The sequence below is a fragment of the Ixodes scapularis genome, unplaced genomic scaffold (assembly GCF_016920785.2).
Source record: "Ixodes scapularis isolate PalLabHiFi unplaced genomic scaffold, ASM1692078v2 PGA_scaffold9__187_contigs__length_104089568, whole genome shotgun sequence".
NCBI classification, from domain to species: domain Eukaryota; kingdom Metazoa; phylum Arthropoda; class Arachnida; order Ixodida; family Ixodidae; genus Ixodes; species Ixodes scapularis.
Genome location: NW_024609884.1, coordinates 6,027,204 through 6,051,723, shown reverse-complemented (window position 1 = coordinate 6,051,723; position 24,520 = coordinate 6,027,204). Strand labels below are relative to the sequence as shown.

At 47.9% G+C, this 24,520-nt stretch overlaps 1 pseudogene; it reads left to right on the top strand.

The window, feature by feature from the left end:
* The first annotated feature begins 2,249 nt into the window (after positions 1-2,249).
* On the top strand, positions 2,250-8,276 carry LOC8036555 (annotated as a pseudogene).
* The last annotated feature ends 16,244 nt before the right edge of the window (positions 8,277-24,520 follow it).

The window sequence follows — 24,520 nt, the reverse complement described above, 5'->3', positions numbered from 1 at the left end:
CGAGACTAATTTTATAATTATAACGGTGTCGGCACCCGAGCCGTTACTTATTATTTTTCTTTTCGGTTTGAGTTACAGCACACAACCTGTCGGACCTTTTGCCACGCAGGTATCGGGCTTTAAGCTGATTGCGGTCGGTTAGTACGTTTTGTGTTCAGCGAACTGTTTACGTTCGTAACTCTCCCCCAAAGTACCCTCTTGTCAGGGTCAAAACCTCTCAAACTACCCCGGCGTAGCAGCAAATAATATCAGTCAAACTCGATCAAACCGGCGACGACAGTCAACAAAACGAGAGAATCAATGACGCGACCACGGGCGCAAAGCTGTTACGTCAGCGCAGTTTTTCAATCTAGGTCAAACGCCGAAGCAATCTTGGCAGGAAGCCCGGGATCACCGGAATTTGATCTTGGACGTGAGGTCAGTCAACTGAAATCAGTCGAGATATATACTTCTACATTACATTGGCATTTCTTCTCTAATTTTTTTTCTCTGGTGCCCGAGGAACGCGCCCTCGATTTTTTTTCCCCCGTCTTGTATAATTCCATTTAGTTCGCTTTAACGATTCTACGGCACAATATGTTCTCCCGCCACGCGTCGCAAAAGTCAAAAGAAAGATCTTCGCTTGCATTCCTTTCCAAGCCCGAAGAAAAGTCAGCAGCCCAAGTGGGCGCATACCAAAGCCTATATGCTCTCGACCGACGCGTAAAAAAAGAAAAAGTAAAAGAAACTTACGCTTCATGCAGCATGCCCCTATTCCGTGTCTCCACTCCAAACATAGCGCTCATTTGAAGCGCTCGGATTTAAACAGCGGCAAATTACGGCGGCCGAAAATAGGGGGCAAACGGTCAATGACCCTTCGTCGTACATACCGTGCCTTTTCGCTGGATTATTTTCCCGCCGTAAAATGTTGTCGCTTTGGCCGTCCAGCCCCAATACCGCCCAGCGGTGTCCCTTCCGCCACGAGCAATATCTTTTCGCAGACTTGACGCCGCTTTTAATTTGGGACTCCTCTTCTTTTCGGCCCTGTTTTCCTTCTTGTTTTTCTTTTTTCTCGGCGGCCCCTCGACCCCGGAACAGATCTGCGCGGCGTGCTTCTAATATCGGCGTTCCCATGCTTCCAAATCTGCATCCAAAGTTCAATTAAATTGGGCTAGAACGACAAGAGGCGCGCGAGGGGAACCGGAATTAAAGAGCTTCTGGTGCGTATTAGAGCGCTCGATTCTCGGGTACCTCAGGAGCGTTTCCGCGCGCGCGCGCGCAGAGAACGCGGAGGTTTGCTGCGACCGGGGCTCGGGTTTGCACGCCGCCATTTGATACGGCTCATTTTCGAGGACGGCCAGAGATCGCGTCGCGTAAAGTGTCGCGGGATCTCATAAGCCTTTATTGATTCGCCGCCGTACTAATAGAGCACGGCGCCCAAACTGTAACAAGCTAATCGGGCGAGCGCAGCCCTATCCTGCTTCGCCTCAAAATTAGCGAGGCTGTTGCGGGGCAAGTCTGCGCGAGTCAACAACCGAGCGCGCGCAATTAGGCAGCATCGCGACACTGCGATGTTTGCGCACGTGCGCGCAGGGGCGACTGAACCAATGGAACGTTGGAAGAGGATTCCCGACAGCACCCGCGTGTCTGTTGTCCCGTTGAAAAACGCTTAAATGGCAGTCCTTGCAGTCGCACACGTTTGTTCAGCGCGCCAAAGAAACAGACCCCCAACGACGTTTAGAATACAACAAAACTCTTGATTTCTTCTTTTTTTCTTTTTTTTTTTTTCTTTTTGTGCTTTACGTATTTATACTCGTTGGCATAACAAGGAAAAACAATCACATTGTGTGAATAGTTCACACGCTCCGCAAAACAACCCTGAAAAAACGTATTTATATTAAAAAAAATGTTATGCTTTCTCTGCGTCTGAATCGCGCAAGTCTTGATAATGCATAAAATAATTGATCTGAAATGCACATATAAGTATCCCAAATTCACGATACAATGGAAGAAACTAGTAACGCTCCTTAAAAATCCTAACTTTTTTTTTACTACAAGCTCTAATGGCAGTTAAAGTAACAATTTAATATACGCGTTAGGGTGATATATGGATGCATAATTGATCGATTAACCTACGGATTATTTAATTCATGAATCACCGACTACATTCTTAACCGATTAATCGGTTGTCACGGCCATCCTCTTTATCGCTGTCAAACGCATCACCTAGAATTCAATCACTGACGAGACTTTTGCTCATCTGAGGCGCCATGTTTGCAAATTACGCAAACTTAAACTTCCTCTATTTCAACCAAAATGCAGGTCAAAGTATAAAATACCTCTACCAACCAGCGTAAAAACTGACACCATATCAGTCTTGCTTTAAAACTTTGTTATGATACACTTAACATTTTTGTGTGAGGTATACTAGATTGACTGCTTATCTTCCTGCTGGAGGTCATTTCTTCTTATTAGCGTTGTGTTTCCTTCCCGTGTTTCTACTGCCCATGCCAAGGGAGATGAGGGGTCAGTAAAGCACCGGCGTTGTTGTTCCTTTTAGTCCAGTGTTAATATTTGTATTAAATAAACATTTCTAGGTAAACAACGTGTACCACACTTTTCAATTACTTAAATATTAATTAGTAGCTGGCCACTAGACATCAGTAAAAATGTGCACCCACTATCTGCTATTTCCTCTGCTTCTACTTTCAGGCAATAGCGTTGAATGAATAGAAAAAATAAATTATATGAATTGACTTTAATATTCCCAGCAGCTGTGTTTCCCCAAATGTGTAATGTATATTTACACTTTCGCAATACTCCAACAGTTCTATCAAGCTCGACATTAGACCGATCAACCGATTACTCGTACGATCAAAGGTCACGTATTCACTTGCCAAAAATGATTTACAGAAAATGTATCCTCGCGGGCAATATTAAAGAACCGCCTGAAGCTCGTCAATATCTCAAGGTAGCTTGAGTAGCTTACAGTGTTCCGCATTTATTTTAGGTTTTCATCGCTGGTCCTTGGGAAAGAACGCTTCGCTCCAGGGATCGTCCAGCTTCTCGCTGTAACATGTAGCGTTGGACAAGACACTCGACAAAAGTATTTTAGATACGTTACTAAATGCCTGCTTCATAAAGTAAATAGGGCTCTATTTAAGATACATTTCCTGAAAATTATTTTCAGTAGACTACAAATACTTAGAAATTAAAATCAATTACTCTCGGTGGTTCTTCACTACGTAATTTGCATCGACTTTAGTAACACTAGAATGCTTTATTTGCAAGCAACAAAAGTAAACGAAACGAAATCGCAGTGATATTCTATGTAAATTCAGTACAAGGAGAAACATCACTGGTGCATGTTACAAGATATTTTAAAACAAATAAGCAAAAGGTGGTCACTCTACTTACACTCACCCCGTTGAAAACCATATCTTCTGGTGGTTTTATAATGCACAAATCGGACCCACCGTTCTACTAACCGCCGCGACCAATCACGTAAAGTAGGCCTTCCGCATGCCACGCCTTCTCGAAGCTGCGTACCCCACCCAAACGCCGCATCTTGAGATGACAAAACTTCATAAAGAAAGGAACTCGGGAAAGAACCACTGCTGTCACTCTCGCGGTTGTCGATTTCTTCATTATTTTCCTCATACTGAGCTCTGGGAGCCTGTTCAGAAAGGCGTGCAACTTTGGGAGACTCTTTGTTTGCATTTTGGGGCTCATTCTGATGGTAGATTGTTTCTTGCCTTGTTGCAATCCCTGTCCTCATGAAAGCGTCGGGTCCCGGTCGGGCTATCGCGGTTTTTATCATAGCAGAGGCAAACGTAAAGAAATAAACAAACGCTTGATTTTTTTAATCCTTTTAACATTTCCTCCTATTTTTTTTTTTTTTTTTTTTTGGGGGGGGGGGGGGGGCATTTTGAGCCTGCATCTTTGGTCCTAGCTTGGTTCCTGTTTAGTATTCGATCGCTTCCGTTTCAAGTTTGCAATTGCTTCAACATTGCGCTGGAGTGAGCAGATTCTTAGTCCCCTAAAATATTCCCGCAACAATTTTTTTTTTTTTTTAAGGATTGAAAAATCTATTTGAGATAATGAGTGCAACATACTGAGAAATGTAATTAAGACAGAGTAGCAAATGCCCTTGATCAAGTGTATTTGCAAGATACCGAATTAGTACTACCAAATCTTATTGAAGTACAGCATCTTGAGTAGAATATTTGAGATTGGCGCAAGTCTGCATAGTAGGAACTTTGAGCATTAACTGGCAGAAACAGCTCCACCTTCATTTTTTTTTTTCGACACTATGATATAATTACGCTTAGTGAAACGTATAAGATAGCGCAAAAAAGACAAGGACAAGGAGTATACAGGACAAACGCTATTACGCACTTGTTGTGAATGTGGAAGCCCCAGTTTTCTTTTATCGGTCCTTTCCTATGTGCACACACCGCTCGTTTGGATTAATAGTAAAGACGGGCGTGTTTTGAATGCGACACCGGGAAAATAAACCAATGGCTCTAGTTTCTCATATTTACCTGAATAAGAAATGGTCGTTCAATGTAAAACTCCAAATACCTGTTTAGTCTGGCGGGCGCACTTGTGCCTACAAATTAAAACAAAAAGGTTGCAGTAATTTTGCGTGGACGACGAAAAGGGCAACTCCCATGATTCTGCCAGCCACGGCTTCTTGTATCCAAGTGATGCTTCGAGAACAATCTGGACAATAACCAGCGAAAAGTTCCGAGATTCGTCTGGAACGTTCCAAAAGAGAAATGTAAAATAAAAAACAAGGCCCCATGCCTTCGAGTGGCATGCTACATGCACTCGTAATTCGACCACGCACTTAAATGAATGAATTAACGGTTTATTATATATACCAAAATAATAATAAACGGTTCTGCATCATTTCTTTAAAAAAAAGTGTCATATGTTTCGCTCAATCTTCATTTAAGGCTTACCATAAACCGAAATCAAAACCTTGCCTGCAGCGGGCAACATTGCTCCTGCGTCATCATTAGTAATGGAAGAGGCATTTGACCTTTTGTAGCAGGTTCTGTAGCAGGCAAATAATCGACTAGAGCAACCATTGACGCTTTTGAAACATCACTTGGAAATTAAAACATTTACTACATTGCTAAACGAGTTTATCTTTGATAATAATTGAGGGTTCCTCTTCGATACTGAAGCATCTTTCTTATAACCTTTTGTAACAAGAGTAGATAGGGCGCAAAAGGAACACATAGCCTTCTTTTTACAAATAAGGCTCTGGACAGAGTAGGTTCCATTTACAATGGGTACTAAAAAATGGACAAAAAACTAATCATAGCGAAACAGTTCAGTTCGAATAAAGCCTCTCGCGCTCCCACTTTTACACCCGGTAGTTTATTTAGCCTGTACATGAAATTTCTGTAAAGTGCCAGAAAAAAACAGTATATTAGCTAACACGTCTACTAATAAAAATGCTTTTCCCAAGTTTCATGAACCTACCAAACTCAAGGCTTTAATATTATAAACTGAAAAAAAACCACCTGCAAATGTTGTGAAAACCTACAGGTGCGCTTTAAAAGTGATACTGCTCTTTAGCGGCGTTGGAACCAGAGTGAAGTCAAAGTGCGCGCTGCTCTTCCGATCCACAACAGCACGGGAACTGCCTTGACTGCCGTATGTATTCAAATATAAACGCGCGATTTTTTTTTTCTCTTTCTCGTCACTGATTTTTTTTTTTTTTTTTTTTATGTAGATAAACCTACAATAAATACCAAAGAAGGTAGAACTGTAATATAGTACAGAGCATAATTTCCTAGCGCGCTAACCCAGCCGCTCCCCCACGTCAGCCGCTGCTCCTAGCACTCCGGTGAAAAGCGGTAAAGCTCGCACACGCGCGCTAGTGAGAGGTGGCACGGGGGCATGCGGCAGACATAATAATCGAAGAAACGCATTAATAGTGCAAGACCTTCTATTTTGAAATGCTTTCTCGCGATTTTTAGCTCCTGACATGGCCAACATCGCCTGAAAATTTAGACCATGTCCGCGATCAACCAGCGCGGTTGACGAGCAATCTCAATAACTCGTTTCACCTTAATTCAAAGCCCAGCCGACGCTACCTGTCAATGAGACCAACTAAGCAGCGTCAAAGCGCGACAGCATGTCCTTCGTTTATCTTCTACGTGTTCTTTCATCTGCTAAATCAATCAAGTACATCAAATGTCCCGTGAGCCCTTTCAGTGTGGGTTCGAGACTTCGTCTGTGTTCTGGCCTAAGATTCAACAAACTATACGTCAAGTAGAGACCTTGTGAAATTCATATTTGTACCATTCTTCATTCATCCTACTCTGAATATTGGGGTCTACTAACAATATATATATTGTTACGAAGAAGACGACGATGGCCGTCTTTCACCTTGACACTAGAGTGCCTTCATACACACGCGCGTTTGCTTGAGTGCACGGTGCTTGAGTGGTGACATCTCAGCCATTTTTCCGCCAAATCGCTTTTTATGCATTTTGAAGAGCACGGAACCTGGTGTCACTCAGCTCGAGCGCGTAGCTTTGGCTATTACATAGACGCCATTTTACCGTCCAAGTCACGCTCCGAGTGCGCGAGAGCGTCACGCGCTGGCACATTCAGGGCAACAATGAATGTCTTCACCCTCAGACAGACAGGCATGTAGGCACCCTACTCGACATTAGGCTAATCCTCCTTCCTGGGAACGACAGCTAACCTTAATTGCGGAGTCCACGGAGCTTCTCCCAGACGCTTAGGAACCCCTGCAAACAGAGCGCCAGGTCGGGGAAACGTCTGTACCCATTGTGTGGTGACGGTGGGTGCCCGCCGGTGGGGGATCGAATTCACCACCTCCCGTTGAGGAAGCGGACGCTCTACCACTGAGCTACGCCTACGACGGCCGCCGACGACGCTGTTTGCATGGATACGGCGGTTCCTACGAATCAAGACCGGCCAGTCAAGGCAGTGACACAAACGCGGACGACACCGGTCAAGAAGATGGCGACCATTGCTTCCGACTGCCAAGCGGCGGCGACATCTTCCGCGCTCCGTGCATCCGAGAGCCCGAAGCTTGGACTCGGTCGGGACAGAAGCTCCTGGCTTCGAAGGACCCCGAAGCGGAAGCTACTCAACTGTAAGCCCTGACGGAGGAGCGGGCGCAGGCTGTCGCTTGCGTCGGAGCTTACAAGTTGGCAGACGTGGGTGAAGCAACGTGGCACGAGGAGAAGATTGTGCTCACCAGACACAAGGGTCACTTCCTCAGCTTCATGGGACGGGCAGTAGGGAGACAGACGCTGCTGCATCCCCTCGAGACTTTGTTTCTCGTCCTGTCGGGCCAGCTGACGCTGAAGCGGGATGGCGTTCCGGTCAGCCTTCCGGAGGCCCACGAACTGTTCCTGGACGGCAGGGACGATGTGGACCAGTACCGCGTCTACGCGCACCTCCTCGGGGCTGGCTACGTGGTCCTACTCCCCCGCACGACCCCAAAGCCGCCTCCCGAACCTTCGCCCGAGGCCCAGAGTTCGCCGCTCGGCTCCTCCGCCGAAGACAGCGACGACGACGACGACGACGTGGTCTGTCTCGAAGACAACGATTCGAACCAAAACGTGGTGCAAGTGATCCCAGTCAAACAGGCCAAGACGGGCGCCGCCCAGTTGAACTCTTCCGTGCCCGATCCAGCCGTCGGTGTGTCCAAAAAAAGCAAGCGTCTCAGACCCGCCAGACCCTGTTCCAGAGGCCAGACCCCGTTCCAGATGCCCCACAGGGGCCACCGACCGGCCCCCCAGGACGACGGCTACCGGAGCGCTCTGCTTCGCCTCCCCCAGGGCTCTGCCCACCCCTGGTCCCAGCTCAAGGGGGGCCTGGCCGGGGCACAGCAGACGCGCGCCCTGCTCGGAGGGGAAGGGGTCCTCCTGTGGAGGGGCCCCATCAAGCCCCTGGTGTTTCCCTCGCGGCACCTCTCCTTGGGCGGCATCGTGTCCCAGCTGTCGCTGGTGCAAGAGGTGGACCTGGTCAAGTCCTGCCGGCACCTGAGGGTGCCGCAGGCGAGGACGCTCGACGTGTACCTTGTGGCAGTGGGCTTCCGCAAGACCTGCCCCAGACTGCCTGAATACAGGGTGGCCATGGTCAGGTGGGACGAAAGGGTGCCCACGCTGCGCGACCTCGTGCGCAGCTCGCTGGGGGATGGGGTGCCCCTGGTGTCTGCCAGCGTGGACTCGTCGGGCCAGGTGCAGCTCTTCACCCTCGAGCCCCTGGTGGTCCCACACTTTGCACAATGTCCCTGACAGGACACCCCCGTTGCCACATCTGCTGCACCGGCCGGCACTTTTACCCTCTGCAGATGTGCATCCATCGTTTGTTTTTAAGTCGACTCATTAAAGAAGAAAGAAACGAAACGATGGAAACAAGAGTAACCGCTCATTCACACTGGAAGCGGATCCGCGTCGCAAAGCGGTTGCGAACGCGGTTGTATAGACGCTTTACAGCAGCTGTGCATGGGCGCCGCCATAACCGCCCTTCAGTTTTTGTTTCGTCTTATATGTTTCACTTTGCTCCATCATTACCAGAGGAGGACAGGTTACTGGCATTTTAGATACGACGGTGTCTTTTTCCCCAGCATTTGCCTTTGTGGAGGCTCGCCAAAGCCCGCTTCAGTGGTTTGATATATCGGTAAGGCAATAGAAGGTCGGCAATGCCGTGTGTAATCTGGCGCGTGTGTAAAGCGTCTATAAAGATCCAGTACAATTGCACGCGCACTTGATGTCATCGAGTGCGCGTGCAATTGTACTGGATCTTTATACAACCGCGTTCGCAACCGCTTTGCAAACGCGGATCCGCTTCCAGTGTGAATGAGCGGTAAGGGCAAGAGCGGTCCGTTTCAGCCTCGGTACAGTGTTGCCTCGGTCCTTTTAATCGAACTGCCTACTCCAGCTCGCGCTGGAGCGAGCCCCACCACCAGCGGCCCGATAAAGACGCTCATCGTCGTCTTCTTCGTGACAATATATATATATATATATATATATATATATATATATATATATATATATATATATATATTGTTTTACTCCAGTTTCGCCGCAGGTGTGGCGCAATCCCTAGCAAAAATGGCACTTTGGCGCAAGATGTAGAAAACGTTTCGTTCATGGCACAATTTGGCACAGATGGCGCAGCACTTCCATCTCTGCTAGAGTGCCTCAATGTTGCTGGCTGGCGCCGTCCCAGAGTGAAGACAACTCTGTTGTCTGCTAGCGGATTGCCGCCTTCTTCGCCCGTCGACTCTATGTGGAACAGGACTTATGCAGCCGTTTGTGAGCTCTCTACGCACTAAGTGATCATTCTCACCTGTGAAATGCAGCGTGACCACTTCAAGACACGTAACGTCAGACGTTCAGTCAAGTATTCGTTTGATTTCCCATTTAAAATTACGATTTAGTCCGCATATAACGCGAATGTGCTCGCTAAAGTTCCGTCGGCTGCCGCTCGCATTCTGGTCCAGTTCTTAGAGATGGTACATCTAGGCAAGTACATTTGATACCAACTATGTTCGTTATCATCTGCAGCAATACCTACCCGTGTTTGGCCTTTCAGCGAATGAACAAAATGAAAGCGACCAACGAGCGAGCCGCAGATATGAGCGTATACGTTCTGCTTTCTATCGCCTCTTATTCGCCGATATTGTTGTCGCGATACGTTCTCGGTTAGCATTCAGAGCTGCTGAAATAACAACTCCACAAGAACAGCCATACCATGAGGAACTGTCTAGGTTTTTTGTTCGCTTTTTTTATAGGAAGGTGCCGAATTTAGAAACCGAAACTAAGCCAATATCGCTGCAATTTAGAGTATATTTGGACGTGTTGTGCTTCCAAAAGCTATGAAACTGCAATTGGTCATTTGATGCAAGAAAAAACCCTGAACAGGTGGCCACTGTACAAGGTTCAAAGGTAATTTGACAAGCAAACATTTCCGTTTTTCCGTGGCTCATTTAACCTCACAACTTACCTTTTCAAAAAAAAATATTTGGTCGCCTATTCTCTGCACGCTGGTGCCCTGTAGGCACCAGCGTACACACAGAATTGGACGCACAAATCCAGACAGATTTAGGTTTTTTCTCCTATATTCCCCTAAACGACCTCAGTAGATATCTATAAATTTTGTCTGCTGGCCTGTTTCCTATAACAATGTTTTTGCTCACCTGTTCTCTTAAAACGCACTGATGCAGACAGAAATCAATGGGTGTACGTTTAGTTTACAAATATCTTTATGTAAGTAACGTCACATTAGATACGTTTATAGTACCGAGCACTAAAATAAGAAAGGCATTCAATTTAACATACATGCTTCCCTGTTCTCATATGGAAGGTAATTCTCAAGAGAGAGTATCAGCACCTGCAACACAGCGATATTGAAGAACATTTTATAGTGAAGTCTTACAAAGCAAATTTAAAGTGGAGAGGATGGACATCGTTGTGTGGTGCACTCGTACAGGATTCATTACAACAACTTGTTCACTTGACATTTTGAAGATATGGGCATTAATTAAAATTTAGAGTATTGTACAGACATGCGTAAGATTTAATGATCAAGACCCGATATTAAAAAAATGGAAATAAAAAAGGCGGAGAACGTAGAGATCTCAAACAACACTGGGATTTATTCGACACAACAGCTTGATATATACAAGAAACAGGACCTATAGATGCTTGTAGAGGAAAAGCCAGAAATAAAACACACACAAAATCCAAAAGTATCAATCACACACAACCAAACACACATTCCACAAAGAAAGTGCCACACACCTAAACGAACCAAAATATGTAGTAGTAAACAAAAAAATCTGGGACTGTACAACAAAACAATACAAGAAACAGAGCACATATATGCCAGGATAAGAAACCACAGGCATGGATTCCAGATAAAATAATAAAATAAATAAATAATGAAACACACCATTTTCACAAGTGCAACTTCCTAAACATGCAGTAGTGTGAACATAAATTGCTGACTGCACAACACAGACATACAAAAAATAGGACTTACGACAGTGTGCATCTTTACGACTGAAGGAAAACAAAGTTAGGACTGCATTCGGCTTGAGCTTTCGCCACCCGTCAGTCCTCCTCTCTTCGAATGCACTGGGTTCAAGGTGGGCCTGAAAATAGTATATGGGGCATCAAGAGGTACACGGTGACATAACTTACTTTCTATTTATCGTTCTTAAAGTTAGCAATTCATTAGAAACAGGACATTAGTCGCGAAACTAAGCGGGAAAGTTCGATAGCTAACCATCACTTTCGGACGTTGATAAAACGAGAAACTGCTCGTAGAGCATCAGAGCGATATCTGCAAAACAACGCCAACGCCGAGTTCACATTCTGCATTAGCATCATCGAAAGGACTTCGGGACGAAATGGAGTAAAACACCAGCATCCTGTCGATGATCCGACTGCTTGCGGGAGCACACGAACATGTCCCGCTGGTCGCTCGAATTTCACTCGCGCACCTGCTTTTGTAGCGTGAGCTACACTGGCCGAGGTTGAGCAGTTTCGCGTGGCTTCCAAAAACCGGTGCTGCGCATGCGCGAGGAGCAGTGACGTCACACGGCGCACAGCTGGCGCGCCGGAGCCGCCGCCGCCGCGCGCGCCTCGCCGGTCTGTGCATTCCTGAGGAGTGACGTCATAGCCACGACAGACGCACTGGTACCGCCACGTGCCCAGCTGTGCGCCTCCGTTGCGCAGTAGCAAAGTCGGACGCTGCACCGGAGCCGCTTGATAGCGCCTCTCATTTTGTGCGCATAATAAGCTCACGCTACGTATATCCTGGCATAGCCGAGCTTGAGCCTTTTATACTGGGAGAGTTCGGCGGATGGGAGGGGCTTACGGCCCGCTAGATCTAGCGGACTCAGCGGGCGCCGCTTCCGCCATGATGTGCCTCCCGGCGAGTGGGTCCCCATTGACATTCGATGTTTACGCGTGTAGGTTTTGCCGTTTGCGCTTTTGTTGGGGTAAGGAGAAAGTCGAAAAATCAAGCATTTTGTTACGTTAATCATACGTTGATCATAAACTTACCTCGCACAATCGAGAACTCGGCTTCCAGTCAGCCCTTCTTGGTTTGGTTTCCCAGATCTTGTGCCTTGCGCGGTTTTCTTTTCCTTGCGGGAACCGGTACATCCTGAACCCCTTTTTCGCGTTGTTCGAGCACCCAACGGCACTGCAGCCCCCCATTTATTTTTCATGTCTGGCAGAGCGCAGCGCAGAACGATCCTTTTCATCGTCGTCTCTCGCTCCATGGACTCTAGCGAGCCGACTGCCGGCTCGAGTCAGTAGGGCAAACGGGTTTTATCAGCCGCCACCAGCCTTACACCAACAAGGGTGAAGCTTGCAATTTAAGGTTATAATTATAATGCAATTAAATGCAAAGGTGCAATCAAGCTAGACGGCAAGGCACATCATGGCGGATGCGCACAGTTGCCAGACTGTTGATCAGTGCTGCCAGACTGGCGGCTGGATCAAAGAACCGCCGAACTCTGAGCCGAGCTAAGTCACCGCAATTTTTTTTTTTTATACCTTGTGTGAACGGTGGTAGTTGCCTTTGGAAACACGTGAAAAGTTTTACGAAAGAGCAGCACCGCAGGAAAAAGGCATAACGTGTCTAACGCAAGTCTCGCCGGTCTCGCGGCGTGATCACAGCTCCTCGTTGGCACGCCAATGTGCTGCGTCTCTGTGTCTTCGCACGCATGGATACCGTCAAGAATCGACGCCGTGTAGATATGTTAACGCTTCGGGAAAGTTTTAAATGTGCGTCGAGCGTAGACGTCTTTGCCGCATACATATCGGTCACGGAGCTTTGGATAGTCCTGCTGTTCCGGTAAGTGATCAGTGGTTACTATAATGCACAATGTACGAAATCTACTTGGATGGATCCGACTTACTCACATATGTAGAAGCACAGATAGAGAAATTAAGTGTGGGTTACAAACCACATCGCCACTTTCGAACAATGGAACCAGGGGCGTCGGAATTGTTCGGGAGATCAGGAATCGGGAATTACTCCATTCCGTTCCCTTCTACTGAATCGATTGCTAGCAATGTCTCGAAGGCAAAGAACGATCACCCGCCGCCGCTGCGCTGTCCCCCCTCCGCTCCGTCGGCACGGAATCAAACTCGTTTCTGGCACGTTGGCGAGTGCCGCAAATTGCAAATACAGTCATCAGAGTAAAGTAAAACGCTGCTCCACAGGCACATGCACCTTGACGCGCGACACACCTTCAAAATCATCCACACGGCGTCAATTCTTGATTGGTATCCAAGCGTGCGAAGGCAGAGACGCAGCACATCGGCACGCAATAGGCAGGCTCTTTGATCACGCCGCGAGACGCGTTCGACGAGTTGTGCCTTTGTCCAGCGGTGCTGCGCTTTCGTGAAAATTTCCACGTGCTCTCAAAGGCAACTACGACAGTTTTCACAGGGTTCTAAAATCTTCTTCGGTGAATGACGGCGAACGAGCGGAAAACATGTTTTCAGCACGCTGCCGGTGGGGGGGAGGGGGGGGGGGGATCGGTGGCCGAGTGGTTTCGCGTAGAGCCACTAGATGAGCTGCGCTTAGAGTATCGGCACTGCGTTCCCCGACATTGTTGTGCGCGCCGCCGTTTTGGGGTTTGGGCAGAGAAGATGCAACTCCCGATCGTCGTGATTCAAAACTGCGACTTCCTCAGCATTAGATTTGGTGTTAGGAAGCTCACGTACTATTGCTTGGCTCTGTCGCGAACTGTTGAAACATTCGTGGAGGGCGGAAAAACGTTTTCTGTGATTTCAGATAAAGCTTCAGATAACTGGCACCCATGGTTTTAAGACACAATATGGCCAAGTGTCGTTACTCTGAAGCGTAGCTTATTAGAGGCACTAGTCTAGCGCACACCAGCTCGGAGCACGTGGAGCGAAAGCTCGCGCTGCAGAACCCAGGATCCTGCCCGTTTCGATCTGGATGAGCATCGTACCGGCGTGCGGTCGTGTATCGCTACTGCGTGGTGCACGTTAAACACCCCAAGCTAGCGGTTCTACTGCACTGACTAAATTTCTCATCTACAGCTGGGAGACTCGTCGCCCGCATGAGGCAGACCAAGTTCTAGGCTGTAACAACATACAGTACCCAATTTTTTAGCACGCTGCCGCCCGGCCTCTGCAACGCTCCAAAAGGACGACTTCAGGAGGGCGCAAGATGGCCGTCCGGTGGCCTCGCGGAGCGGGGAAGCAGGATCCAGTGATAGGGGACATCCACCAGACGCTATATTTAAGGGCGCTGTTTATAGCGCATGCTCAGAACGAGCTCACATTAATAGGCTGTTAAGGCCGGCAATCTTGATGGTGTGGAAGGCACGTAGCAAAAGAACTGTGGAGGCTCGCCGTCAGCACGCGCTCGGCGGCCAGTCTCACTACGCTACCACTGCCGCAATGTATCGAGGTAACTTTAGTCTTTCTGCACGTGCGAAAACCTCGCTGGAATTCTCCACGTGTAGAGCACGAGACGGCGCATGCACAGCCGTCTGCCTCCAATGAACTAAAGTTAACGCGGCGTCACGCATGCGCCGAACGCTTATACTCCATTTCACCTTATGTTGTACCGCAGGGAAGGCTAGAAGCGCGAGCTCATTGCATTGGCAGCTGCTCTTGACGCACGAGAGCTTGTGCCGCCGAAATGTGCCCTAGAGGAAGGAGCTCGCGCTTGTAGCCCTTCCTGCGGTACATCATAAGGTGAAAGAGAGTATAGTGAGGTCTATCGTCACAGAGATCAGTGCTCGCACATGAGCACACAAGCGCAAGCGCATTCCGCGAATCACGTGGCCAACGATGAGCGCGCTGCCGCCAGTAGGCTTTGCTTGAAAAAAGTATAAGACAAGCAAACAAATCTCCCTGAGCGTCCTGAGCATGAGCCAGTAGCGGCGAGATATTTCGGTGGCGCCCTCGTTTTGTTACCTTTCGCGACGTCATTACCTTGTGAACTACAATTTCGATTGTGTTTGTAATGAGCATGGTGAAAGCCTAAAATCATAGCGCTCTCAAAGCAACACTGCCAACACCATCAAAATTGAAGTTCTTACATTCCTCTTCTTTGCGTCGATGAGAAATCCTTCGCTGACGTCATAGTCAGCATTCGGCCAATTGTGGTGGGCCGACCACAGCGACGCTTTCGATCGCTCACGTCGCCAATAGGTGGCGCAGGGTGGGCTGTGCCGACATGTACTGCGCTGTTGGCTACGCCGCGGCTCCTCGCACGCTATACGACTGGCAGATTTTGGAAATTTCACGCACCTCAAACTTTGTTGCCAGTTTTATTCACTTTAAGGCAGAATTACACTTTAAACAAAAGCGTATCACTTCCACCCTTTTGTCCCATATAAATGCACCCCAAACCTTCAGTTCGACGCACAGCGCACGATAGTCGAACAGACGACCCCAACTTTTACGAGGGGCTTGGCAACGGTGCGACATAACTTATCAAATGGCTAAAGTACGCATCAAAGACCACAGAAAGAAAACACTGAGGTTTTGCAGCAAAGCCAAAAAATAACCGTTTTTTTTTTTTTTTTTTTTTTTTTTTTTTTTGTAGTTAGTAACACGTACATTAACTATTTTAATACGTTGAACCACACGGCTATCAAGCCTTTCGTGAAAGTTAGTATCGTCAGATCGACGTCAGTGCACTGTACGTCGAACTGAAGTTTAGGGATGTATTATAGGGACAAAGTATCTACCTTTTTTTTTAGATTGTAGATAGAAATATTTGGCGTGTGGTCTCTTTAGGCGATACTAAAGAGAAATGCATTATTTTCTTAATATTCAAACTGAAGCGGAGTTGTTATTTAAGAAACAGCGATCGGTAACATGAAAAGGATTGTGCCGGTGACGGATACATGACACGGCCTGTATCGTTAGTTGGCGCGAATGGTGCTTCTAGTCTGTGGTTTCTATCGTGCTTGACGTAACGCGGTGTGGATATTAATTGGTCAAACTGATAAGGTTACTAACTTCCTCGAGAACCCCGTTATCGCGCATAAGCGGCTACTATTTCACAATTCACGATTAAGAAAGAAAACGCAGAACGAGGGCACGTGGTATACGTTATCGCGTTTTTTAATCTTCAGGTGTCCACTACGTAGCACCGCTGCTCATGGTCAAACATGTTAGGCTTGAGCGTTTCCTGCCACACAATGTGTTTTCTTCGGGCGCTTCATTTGTCAAAAAACAATGTCTCGTCCTCTCATATTTGTCTGGCTACAACCATCATTTCGCAACCTATCCTCCGAATGACAAGAGTTACAAGAACTCGGAGCAAGCACTTCCGAAAAGCCGCTTATCGCTTCGTTTTACGCAGCGAGATAATTAAAAGACCGTGACACCACTGGGTCTTCCTGCCATTCGTGTCACCTCAAGAACAATCGGGCACGTTTGAACAGCAAAACAGGAAAGAAAAAAAAACTGACAACGCCCTGGCATGTTGAACAGCACGCGAGTGAGGGGGAGCGCCAGAAAACAGCTCCGACGAAACGGAGGATTTCAACCCTTGCACGCAACACGGGAGTCCCTCTTGCCACCGCCGAAAGCACTGCCGCCCTGGCCGCCCCCCCCCCCCCCCCCCACCCCCCCTTTCCACGCCACGCAAGCAAGCACGCGAGAAACAGAAAAACAAAATACACTAAAAAAGAACACGAGACACGAAATCTGCTGAGACAAAAGATAAAGAAATGATGGTGCAACTCAAACCAACGTTGGCTGCCGCACGCGCGTGTCTTGAGAATGGAGTTTGATGGCGGGGGTGGGGAAGGGGGGTAGCTGCCGGGCAGTGACGGAAGTGACGCGTTACAAGCAACGACGTTACTGGGCAATACCGTCGTCAGCGACGTAAGCTTTCCATTTTCCCCGGGGGGGGGGGGGGGGGGGGGGTGCTTTTCCGCGCATTGTATTTACACCGGCAATTATCAGTTTATTTTAGGGGGTACATTTTGCAGCGTATCAATATCGCCATGTGTCCGTCGCTGTGTGCATTATTTTGTTTACATGCCACTACTAGCAGCTCGTTACATGGCACATAAACAGCGTCTCGGTAAGGATCATGGCCCCGGGAAGGGGGGGGGGGGGGGGGGGGGGGGAGGGGGGCACGAGCTCCGATGCCCCCCCCCCCCCCCCCCCCCCCCGGAGTTTACGCCTATGACCTTAGTTATTTTGAGTACCGTTGTAACACGTACTCGTGAGATTATGAAAATGACTAACGAGTAAAGTAGTTACTCTTTTACGGGATTGTCCATAAGAATACGTCACTCGTTGATTCAAATTAGTCACATTTACGGTCCCTTTAAGGAGCCAAGAGCCATGGCTCTTGGCTCCTTAATGTCTCGAAAGAACGCAGCTCCTTAATGTGTCGAATGTCTGGAAAGAACGCAGCGAGGTTCCGGTGCATCGGAACCTCGTTGCGTTCTTTCGAGACATTCGAAAAAGAAAGGATGAACCAAAGGAAATCATTTTGTAAGTTTAGTTCTCAGAGTTCGTGTCCGCAGCTTATCGCTGCCGAAGAATGAATTCTATAGCAACGCAAACCTAACATAAAACTGACGTCCGTTAATTTAGTATGTAACGGTAACGCTATTTCGTTACCTTTGCAGGACCTGAATAACGCGTTAAGTATTGGCGAACCAACGAATAACGCTATTTGGTTACTCATATTTAGTAACGAGCACAACACTAATGGCAGGCACCTTGGGAGCAACCCTGCCAACCCCTCTGCGCGTTAATTCCTCTCGGCACGGGCGCGGACGCGGACGGAAGCGCTCACGTCACGGCGTCGCGAAAAAAAAAAATGTGACGTGAGCAGCTACGAAGAGGAGGAAGCGGCGCTTGTTGGAAGCGCTCTCCGCAACGCCGAGGACGCCAGGCTGGGGCCTGGGGGCAATAGACCCTGGACCCGAGCGCTTAGCGCTCTTAGCGCCTCTAACGCCGCCCCCCTCTCACCGCGACGGTCACCCGTAAATCTGACTGGGACAGCTGGCGCTCGGTGGCGGCAATCGTGGCGGCGCCTCGGGTGCGGGGCTTCCCTCGAGGACCCCGTGGCGCCCAGGCTTCCTCGAACGGGCTTATGCAAGACCGGGGAGCCGCCAGAAAGCGGGCCGCCTCCCGGGAAGTTCCACGAGGCAGCCAAGGCGGCAGGCAAGGCGCCGCAGTCCGGGCCAGCGGGCGCATCGCGAGGGCGCCTGCCGGCCTGCCAAGCTGCTCAGGGACCTCGAAAGAGAGCTGAGGACGCGCGCGCGGCACAACATGGACGCGGTCGTCGGGAAAATTGTAACCTTTCCGACCATCGTAAGGTTTACAAAAAGAAAATTCAATGCGAAGATTTCTACAAAGTAATTTCCTGGAATCCTCCGTCGGTGCCCCCCCCCCCCCCCCCCCTTCCCCAACTTGACTGACACGCGCGCACACCCGCGCGACCCTTTCGTGAGATTAATGAAGGAAAGGAGGACAGCCTGCTGGCACCACACTCTCTCGGAATCTCGCGCACTTTGAAGGCTTGAAGCTGATGTCCTGCGCCGCACGAGCCCGATTCGAAAGAAGAGTTCCGATGGGTAGTTGGAATCGAGTACTACGAATCGCTGATATTAGTCGATGCACACGGATCGCTATCCGCTAAAACACGTTACAGTGTTCGCCAGAATGTACTGCGCACTTTGTCGAGCGCTCTACTCAGGGTAGTTCAACCTTATCTCCCAGCATAAACTTTTTTTTTTTTTTTAGGCAGCTTAGTTTGAATTATGTAAACAACTTATTTTTCGCGGGCTTAGTATGTCCCGATTTACGTAAAAGCTCAAGTTCTGGAATAATTCGCGGGTTCTAATTTTTGTGACTAGGTGAGAATTCAAATTTAGATTTCAATGTGTTTACATTTTACCGGAACTTTTCGCGGGACCTATTTTTCGCGAATTGTTGGGGATTCGCTTAATTCGCGAAAATTAGGTCCTCGTGAAAATTAAGTCGTGTATACTGTATTCTGAATTCCTACTTCCAGTTTTCACATCAACATCTTTAAACGATGATGATTCTATTTTTCTACAATAATATCTTACTGCCATAGGTCCTTTGATGCATGCCTAAGAGCGACTCTCTTGATAGCTGAGGGGTTCTCCAAAAACATTTCTGAATTGAGGCTTTTGAATCGTGCCTAATTTTCCACCCCTCTTATATATTAACAAAACTGGGCCGAAATTTCTGCTGCCGCCACGATGATTCTCGAAGAAAGGCGTGCGCATTTCGCCGCAGCGGTTATATAGTGTAAGAAAGCATGGTGAATATAAACTCTCAGCACTTTTCCGGGGGGGAAACATTCCAGAAAGCCCTCTTCTCCCTGAAGCAAACAGATCGTGGTTATAGAGAGCGACGGCGTGACGTAACAATGAGCAACCGAGGTGCAGGGGGGACAGCGAGACTAGGGAGTACTTGGCCGCCGGCGGGGAGCGGCGAGGCGGCGTGTACGGGTGGTCTAAGGTGGGTTAATAGTTTTTAATTAGACATCCGTAGACTGTCACCGCGAAGAAATGGGAGGGGGGGGGGGGGGGGGACAGTATAAGCGGAAACAAAGACTGAAGGTCGGTTGTGGCGGCGCCCATGCACAAAAGTCTGTAAACACAAGTCACCGCAATTTTCGAGGTTCATGCGCCGCGTGCCAAGTTCTCTTCTTAAAGTCGTTGACATGCGGCGCTCGAATCACGGATCTCTTTTGACAAAATGCGCCGGAAGACAGGGACAGAGTAAGGGAGAAAACCCCCTTACCGCTCATTCACACTGGAAGCGGATCCGCGTTCGTAAAGCGGTTGCAAAGGCGGTTGTATAAAGATCCAGTACATTTGCACGCGCACTCCATGACATCAAGTGCGCGTGCAATTGTACTTGCGAACGCGGATCCGCTTCCAGTGTGAATGAGTGGTTACTCTGTCCTTGTCCCTGTCTTGCGGCGCATTTTGTCAAAAGAGATCATGTACCAATTGGCCCATCTGTCACTATTGACGATGCACGGATCTCGTGGTGACTCGCTTTCGAATCTGTCAGCAGACTGCCGTTTGTATGATGTATAGGCAGTGTGACCCTGGCTCAACCGGGATCACACTGCTTAACGCCGCCACGGCATTTGCCGTTTCTGACAGTCCCTGCGGCGGCCGATTGAACTATCTGACGAATGTTTGGGTTCCCGATTTCTATCCCATCCTGAGGAGGCATCCCGGACATTTTGGTGACAAATTCTAGAGTAAGTAGCCGACACGAGCTCAATGTTTTGGAACCCAGTGGCGGCGTTGTCATGGGGGAGCACTGTACATCAATGTCTCAGTGTGCACTCGGTGACTATATAGTTTTCCTTCGTTCTTCAAATGAAATACTTGCTGGCTCTTATGGTATCGCACATTAGGGGCCTCGTAATCTCGCGAAATCAATTCGCTATGCGTGGTTTCAGGTTCTAAGAAAAAGAACCGCCCCGGCAGCGCCCGGTATATACCCGCGATGCGCAGATTGGAGAGATCCAAGAATTAGAGCTCTCGCCACCTCGGCGCCTCGTATCGGCGCGATTCACGTCAGTCGGGCAGCGGGAATGCTCGCGGCTTCGCCAGTACTGTGCAAGGCCGACACGCGGTCGGTGCTGCCGTCAGCGAGCCCACCGCCGGTGCAGGTCGAGAGAAACGCTAAACATAGCGTCTGCGGGCAGCAGACCGCGAGGGTGGCGATGCCGTAAATCGGGCCCTCCTTATGGGGACCCCTGTTTAAAAGCACATCATTCAGTGGCTCGCTCCTCTCGCCACGCTTGGCTGACGTCAATGGGTGGCCGGCGGAGCACCTTGCCGCAGAAGACACAACTCAGAGGCTCGGTCGAGAGAGGCCCGGGCCACCGCTGCAGCCGGGACCCTCATCGGCTCCGTCAACAAACAAGCGATCCCGAAATACGCGCACACGCCCCAGCGACTAAGCGGTCCCCCGCGCGGCTTTTCCCCTCTTGTGAGTTTCACGGGTTTCGGACACTAACCGCCACAGCGTCCGGGGCGTGCGCCGTGTCCCCCGGGGGACACGCGAGGGCACCGCAGTTCGCCGGGGTTCGGGAACGTGCACGTGGCCCCTGGCACGCACGCCGGGTCCCTTCCAGTCGGGCTCTCCGTGTCACTGTCCCAAGACCGCCAAGGCTGAAGGCAAAATATAAATAAATGAAGGCCATTTCGAAGTTGGCGTTCTGGCCTCCTTCATTTTGGTGAGAGCAAGCGTGCGTTGCACGGCTGCAGAGTGCGGAAACTCCTCCCTGCGCGTGGGTCAGCGCATTTGAAGCGCAGATCAGAATTACAACACTAAAAGATTTTACACAGTAAGTGTATAAATCAACCTGTACCAGGGCCCTAAAGCCAAAAAAGTTGAAAAAACAGTCTGAGGTCATCATTGTGTGACATTGTTCACATACTGTCCGCAGCCATGTTCAAGCATGTAGGAAGCAATCAGCTTGGAACGTGCTTGAAGCGTGTACGCGGATCGTGCATATGATATATGAGCGGCTGGACTGTGGCTGCCCTCGGATAAGCTGCAACAACCTTGGGACGATGGTTCATAAACAAATTATGACATCTTTCTACGGATATTACCTTACGAGCAACATTCGATTACAAGCAGCAAGCACCAGTTCTCACGTGCGCGAAAAGAGCAAATAAAGACGGATTGAATCAAACACAATATACGAATCACGACCCAGTTGATTATTCCATCACATGCATATCATATGCATATATAATCGACAATTTAAAGAAACTCAGTCGCAGGTAAGCATTTCCGCAATTACGAAGGTTAGAGGTATGTTGCTTCTTTTCCGTCAGTATTTCACGTGAGTATAATATATCCAAGTTTAAGGAATGTTATCTCTAAGTAAAAAGCATCGGTGCAAGAAATAGTTATTCGATGGTCGCTAAAACAAGCTGTCTGAAACGGGTGTCAGAGCAAAAAACACCCTTCAAAGTTGAAGGGTGTTCTCCCCTCGATGTAGCACCCTCTTCCACACCTTGTTTACACCTTCAAAAATGAGGGGTCTTCCATGCAAACTTGCAACCTATCCTCCAATTAAAAAGGGTGCATTACTCAAAATAAAGGTGCTGAGCCATGAGTGTAAATTTGGGGAACAAAGCTTTAGTCCCATAATGGTTTAAAACTATTTATACCAGTGCCACTCGGGCAACTCGAATTCCATTTGCAACCAATGACATTTGAACGATCGGCCAATCAGCGCGCAACACTCCGAGCGTGGGGCCTTCCACGCGCGACAGATCGCGGGCCGATTCGTCGATCACACGAATGTCATTCGTTGAAAATGGCATTCGAGTTGCGATGTGGCACGGGTATTACTGTGTATGCACGCACATTCTTCACTTTATTCTCCTGATATGCCACAGAAAGTTGCAAAGTACGCGCTTGTCCTACTTATCCACTGGAAGCCCAAATGAATCACGAAGCTGCAACGTTGCGCTTTGAGAATTAGTGGAACGTCGGCTGTCACTCTGAGGCAAGTTCATCTTCAAGTTGCAAACTGGAATGCGTTTAAAATTAAAGGGAGCCCTGCCCCCTGTTTTATCTTTGACTCGCCCCTATCGGTCACGTGTTCGAAGCTGTACCTGTTAAACTGTGACTTGGTAGATGCTGTGCGCCTAAAGGCGTGATCGGTCTCTTGAAGTGCGAACGCCCTCGCGAAAGATATCTTACCGGGAGTATTCTGCGTGTTTCCATGTTCCAGAGCACTGTCAGAAGCTTGGTTATCTTGCTACAGGCAGGACGATGAGAAGACGTAAAGGAATATCTACAGACCACAGCCACCGTTCATTCGGCACGGCTTTCTCAAAGGAAAAGCACCTTCTTCAAAAAAATCTGAAAGTAAGCGCTGCCAAAGCTGTAGATCAGATTTGTGCGGTACTCATTTCAAGTAATCGAATTACTTGTAATCGATTAATTTTTTAGTAAGTTTTGTAATCATTTGATTACATTTAATGGGAAGTAATCACAAGAGTAAATTTATTACTTTTGGAAATTCTAAAGTTGTTTTTTTTTTTTCCTCTCCTCTCTAATGGGGCCCTTTGCAAAAGTTTCCCACTGAGGAATCCGCGAACTAAGTATCTGGCAGGAGGATGGTTTACTCTAATTTGTGGATTAAGAAGTAGTATATAATTGGGTGATTTTAGTTTATTAACGAACAGTACGAGAGACCCACTGTTTTCAAACCATCAGAAAGATCTCGGGATTTGAACATCCGAAGTAAACGGAAAATTAACGGTTACTTTTTCAAGTAACGGTCAGTTACTTTTCTTCTCAAGTAATCGAGTAATCTATTTGAATACTTATTAACCGAGAGTAATTGTAAGTGTAATCGATCACTTTTTTTCGATTAACGTGTACAAGACTGCCTGAATGGCGTGTATCACGTGAAGCGAATGTGCTCGGAAGTGCCCAGCCCTGTTCCTCTGGAAGTGCCCTGTTCCTCTGGAAAAAAAAAAAAAGTCTTGAGAGTAGTTTTTTATCCTTCGATTTTTTTTTTCTTTACGCTGGTTGATACCAGTCTTGTACACGTTACACGAAGAAAATAATCGATTGCACTTACAATTATTCTCGATTAAAAAGCATTTAATTCGATTAGTCGATTACTCAAGAGGAAAAGTAATTGGCCGTTACTCTAAAATGTAACCGTTAAATTTCTGACTACTTGAAATTTTCCTAGCTGTATGAAAACGGCTCTTTCGTACTGTCCATTGCTGGATTAGATTGACCAAACTGTAAACCACTTAGCTTCTTAATTCACCAATTTTGGTAAACCATCCTGCTCTCGGAGATTTGGTTCGAGAATTCCTTGGAACAGAAAAAAGTACAAGCTAGAGTTGCCATTACGAAGGGGGACGGAAAACAGCAGCGGTTACGAGTAATTTTAATTCTTCAAAAATAATCAGACTTAATCGTTACTACTACCTCATGCAAGAAACCAAATGATTACAAATTTACTTCATAAAGTAAGCGGTTACAAGTATCTGATTAAATGTAATGAGTCTGGTCGAAACGAAAAAAGAGGAAGGGCTACGGGTACTTCACAAGCGACATTTTGTTTGAGGCTCCGAGCTATCTCATTGTAGTTCACTGAAGCCAACGGAATCTTAGTTCGTTTCAAAAATCTGGAGCTGACGCACGTGTTCCTGGCAAACCTTTGTTACCAAGGAAACAATTTCTGAGCAATTTGGAAGATGACAGAATTCAAAGGAAATATCGGGTTTCACCCCAAATCGAAGGACCCTAAATATATAATGTTAATTCCTAAGCGACTGTATGGTTTTATAGAAGTGCGCGGTTCGCGGTGTCGCGACATGAAAGTGGTGCGTTTCACTCATATATTTTCTTTTCCCTGGGAAATTAAGGGCGAACTTTCTTCTGCGTATCATTTGCTGCAAACAGATTATATCTGGCAAAACCTCCAACTGCACTTGATTTAACTATATTTC